The following is a 4,963-nucleotide window of genomic DNA, read 5'->3' as shown; positions in this document are numbered from 1 at the left end:
ATCATGCAAACTATGTGTAGCTTAGCCATCCTCATATGAATATGATATGTGTGTTGTGTTTTACTTTCTAAATGCTAAATGATGATATGCTTATATGATGAATGATGGGATCATTGTGCATGGTGCATTATTAGACTAGAAGTTGTAGTCGGCTTGAAAACAAGTGCATTGGTGGCCCGTGGAATAGACGAGATGGCACTATGCAATCGTACTATGTCATATAAGAGCATGCGGTTTAAGATTATCATCTTCCCGTGCTACGACCCTTCCCAACAGGGGTTGAGGTGTTTGGGGGGAAGCAGTGGTCGCGGTTGTCGGGTCACTGCGGCGGTTAGACATATGCCCTGCTAGTCATTAGGATAGTCGGCAACCTTGGTGGTATATTCAAGAGGGTCAATCGTACTGCTTTTAAATTGCTGGAGTCAGCACCTTTACTTTCTATCATTTACTTTTATGTTGAGAGCCGGTAGTCAGCATGCTTTACTTTTTCGAGTACTCACGGTGGGCCTTATCCGACAACCCTATGGGCGTATCCCGGGATGGAGTTCGCGGCTCGTACCCAGAGTATACGCGCACTATGGTTGTAGTAGCACTAAACCGAAGACTTAGTAATGTTTAGGTGGATGAGGTTTAAAATGAATTGCATAACATGTAGTGCATATGGATGTGATTGCTGCGTGGATTGTTGTGTGGTCCTTCTTTTCACTTACTGAGCTAGTGAGCTCATCGGACGTGTACACCTCTTTTAGATGATTTTGCAGGTTACCCGCCTGAAGGTCAAGGGTCGGGCCCCACAGTTGAGTTTCCCAATAGGGATTGGTGGGTTCCCGAGGAGTATGAGTACGGTACGGAATACACGTGCGAGGGCTGTGCTGCATTGCAACTCAAGCCATTTAGCGGTTTTCTCCCTGGTTGCAGTTATAGCAGAGAGTCTATACCACCAGGCCAGGGGTGTTACCTCCATAAAACACAACAATATTATCAATCAGACCTCTGTAGCGTGTTTATTTTTATGGAATGAATGGAATTAAGAGAATATTTGAAAACTAAGCCCAAGCTGTAGAACCAAAATTTCAGTTACCAAGACAGTAGAGGAGCTCCTCCAATGTTAAGAGTTTCCTGGAGCAACAATTCAATCTTTCTTCCCTCAAAAACTCTCCCAATTCTTCACTTTCCTCACTTCTTTTGAGCTCTGATATATAGATCCCTCTTCTGCTCTTCATTACCTGCTAACCCAGCTGGTCCATATGGCATGCTTTTACAGGAGGAATCCTGTGAGTCATCAAAACGAATTTCTGTGTAATCTTGATCTATGATCTTTAATTGGTATCCTCTGCTTGTGGACTTTCCTTTCACATCTATGTCATCAAGTTCTGAACTATAGCAATGAGAACGACGGGCATTTCTATGACTCTGACCTACAATGTGATACTTTTGAAACGTCAGCTGTGTATCCAAACACATAAGCAGTTAGAAGCTGCTGAAATAAATGAAAAAAATATATAAATCATGCTTCAGCAACCCACAAATTCATTATGAAGATCAAAACAAACCCATCTAATCCAAGATATTTTTTTCCCTATAATTAAGCAAAGGGCCATGTGATGCATTACATTAGAAAACAGATTTCAAGATCATTACCTCCTTACCATTAAAACAAGATTCTAGTCCTTGAAATAGTTAAAGACCTCGACAATGGCTAATAAGTCTCCACATCAAGCGGAAAAATCAAATTGCTGAAGAAAATTCTAGGTATACAATATACAAGCTACAGAATAACTATGCATGTGTAGTACCAGGTCTTAATCATCTCCTGCTCAGAAACCCAATTTGATCCATCAGGAAAGTTTGACATGAGCAACCAAGAAATTATAAACAATGAGGAATAGCCTAACTTACAGAAACGTGCATCAGTACACAGATGAACTTATATACACAATGCTAACACATCATGCATCCGTAAAACAAGAATTGAAAAGGGTTGGGCCTACTCACCCAACCGTAAGACATTTCTAAGCCCAAGCTTTACCAAACTTGCATTATTTATTAAACTTGCATAACCATATTTACATAACCATTCTATTAAAAGAGTTTCTTTTATAGAAGGGTTTGCCGGACATTTCCCACCCACTAAGACCCAGGAAAACAAAACAGTAACAAAATTAATAACATCTGAAAAAAGAAAAGAAAAATAAAAGTATTTAGCAAGAGGAAAACCGATAATTCATTATAATTGCATATGAATTTAATTTTAGTAAAGAGAGAAGTGATTTCTAATGCATCTATAGTCTATACTCACTCTAAAAAATAAGCCTGACATGATCATGGATCTGTCCCATTTTATTCCAATTGACCCACAGGGTTCAATGAAACTGCAAACAGTTGTTTTCTCTTTGTCTTCCTTTACTGTGTTTAAATTTTATTTTATACTCTTTGCTTACCAAGCATCCAGTCATGGTCCATAAAATTTCATTCATTTCTTGGGCAAGACAAGTTAAATATGCAAAATCATCTAGAGATCATATTGCTGGTGCACAAGTCATGACAGAAATAAAGCAATGAGGCATTTAATTATATAATGGATCTATCTACTTTCTAATTGCTAACCTGAGGAATGATCAACCTTGGATGAATGAGCTCCTCATGACGCCGAGCACAAAATTCCTAAGAACAAATCTAATGGAGGAAGTTCACATGTAAAAGAAAATGACACTCAGTAATACTACAGGAATTAAGAGCTACTTTTATATAAAACCAACTTACACACTAACCTTTAGATCATGTGGAAAAACAATTCTTAGCTGACCATCACGAACTACACGCAGTTGCTCAGATACACTTTCCTTTATTGCTTTCGCATAGTCTAGGGCCATTTGCCCTGCTGCATTCTAATATTCACGTGGCATATCAACATTGATAAGTTCTTCCAGGGTACCACTATCATACTTGAATTTGCAAAGCCTGGGTAAAACTTCATCCCTAGCTTCTGAAAAGGGTAAATGTCAAATAGAATGTATAAAAGTGAAGAACAATCTTGTCTTAAAAATTCTAGAGTGCCAACAACTAACAAGCGTGATTATGAGATTGGGGATAACACTAATCGCAAACTGAAAAACAAGATAGCAGCACTAAAAATTTTCAAGACCAATAAACCAAAAAGAATGCCAAAACCCCGACCAGGCCTGGGATTGCATATTTTGCAGTGCCATACATCCTGCAAAAATTATATTAAAAAAGCATGTTGCATGTTAACGTCCAATATAAATAACTAAGAGAGGAGATATAATCCATTTGACACTTTGTATTAGTACCTGAACAAACATTAACTACATAACAAATATAATTTGGAAATTTCATCAAACAAATCAGAGAATCACCCTCTTGGTCCAATACTGAAAGAACCCATATTAGGTACACATGATGAAGGATGACGTAATATTACGGGTACCAGAATCCCCTACAACAAGACTACCTAGATTCAATCTCCCCAATGAGTCCTAACATCAACAAGGAGACAGGTTTTCTCCAGCAACAAACCCGAGGGACAACACCAGTTGTTTGCTGACCATTTCCTTACAGAGAAACACACCACCTCTTTTTGGCATTGGGAGGAAAGTACACAGCGACAAATTTCCTCTCGAACTCAATATAATTGCCCTGCAAGACAAATTGAAGGAGAAAAAATGAAATAACTAATAGTTTATTACCTTTGCGAAGTGCAAGAATTAATGGCTTCTGTATTTGCGAAGTGCAAGAATTGTTGGGTGCATTGAGAGCCTTGTTGAGGGGGTCTTCTGAATTCATGCAAATAGTATTGAAAATGTAATTTGAAGGAGAGAGAGAGAGAGAGAGAGAGAGAGAGAGGTTTGCTACTGCGATAATCCTCCTGCCCTTCTCGATGCTGTAGCTTCCTTCCTCACTGGGCACAAATTCTGCGCTGTACTCCACATCCCATCTTCCCACCACTATCTCCCATGTTAAGCACTTTTTTTTTAGCGAAATTAATTAAGTTGTCAAGGCAGAGCATAAGATGAATGAATGGGGAAATTATAGTAGAGCAAGGAACCAATTATAGAACTGATCATCACCTCAATCCCATCTATCTCCAAGCTCACTTTCTCTCCTCCTTTCACTGTAAATTCATAAGCTGGTTTGGGAGGCTATTCCTTCACAACATGATAACCTCTGAAATTGCTTTCTTTGTAAGGGGTCATCATTAATACAAGGCTCACCCCTCAACTGCACCTTAACTCCTTCCCACTCAAAATCCATTGTGAGCAGTTTGTAATCAGTGAGCACAAGACCCAAAAGTTCAAGCCATTGAATTCCAAGGACTATTTCTGCCCCCTCCAATGGTAACATAAACAAATCAAGAGTAAAAATATGGCCCTGCATAGACAAGGTGACTGACCTACATCGTTGTGTGCACAACAAGAATTCCCCATTGCCCGCATAGACTTTAAATTGTTTGCAGGGAAATATGAGCAATCCTAATCTCTTTGCAACCCTTTCTTGAATGAAATTATGAGTGCTGCCACTATCTATCAGAACTTGGATATGATGTTCATGATATTTCCCCTTCAAACGAATAGTTCTTGGGTTTATTTGCCCCGCAAAAGCATGCATACTAATTTCATATAATGCAGAATTTGTAATGGTTTCATCATCATTTCTGAACAATTCATTTGGATCACAATCTTCATCATTTTCTCCTACTAGTAACATGAGCTTATTTCTACACTTATGTCCTGGCATGAATTTATCATCACAGTAATAACAAAGCCCTTTTCTCTCCTGGTCTTGATCTCTGCAGGTGATAACTTTCTCACAGGTACAGAAGCTTTAGTAGTAGGCAGTAGTAAAGGTTTTGTGGCTGGTGGCGGTCCCAAAAGACCAATGGAATTGGAAGGTTGCAGAGGTTTCCAAGAATGCTTGAGATCAATATATTTTTGTTCATGTAGCT

General features: G+C 38.9%; 1 long non-coding RNA gene across 1 annotated transcript; it reads right to left on the bottom strand.

Moving 5' to 3' along the window:
- Window positions 1–877: 877 nt before the first annotated feature.
- LOC122066765 lies at window positions 878–3,856 on the bottom strand. Its single transcript, XR_006136461.1, has 4 exons — window positions 2,772–3,856; window positions 2,608–2,676; window positions 1,082–1,418; window positions 878–958 (listed from the first exon to the last, which is right to left on the bottom strand). It is a non-coding gene; the product is annotated as an uncharacterized LOC122066765 (long non-coding RNA).
- Window positions 3,857–4,963: the final 1,107 nt, after the last annotated feature.

Source organism: Macadamia integrifolia, unplaced genomic scaffold (genome assembly GCF_013358625.1).
Source record: "Macadamia integrifolia cultivar HAES 741 unplaced genomic scaffold, SCU_Mint_v3 scaffold2569, whole genome shotgun sequence".
In the NCBI taxonomy this organism is placed as follows: Eukaryota; Viridiplantae; Streptophyta; class Magnoliopsida; order Proteales; family Proteaceae; genus Macadamia; species Macadamia integrifolia.
This window is presented reverse-complemented; position numbering and strand designations above follow the sequence as displayed.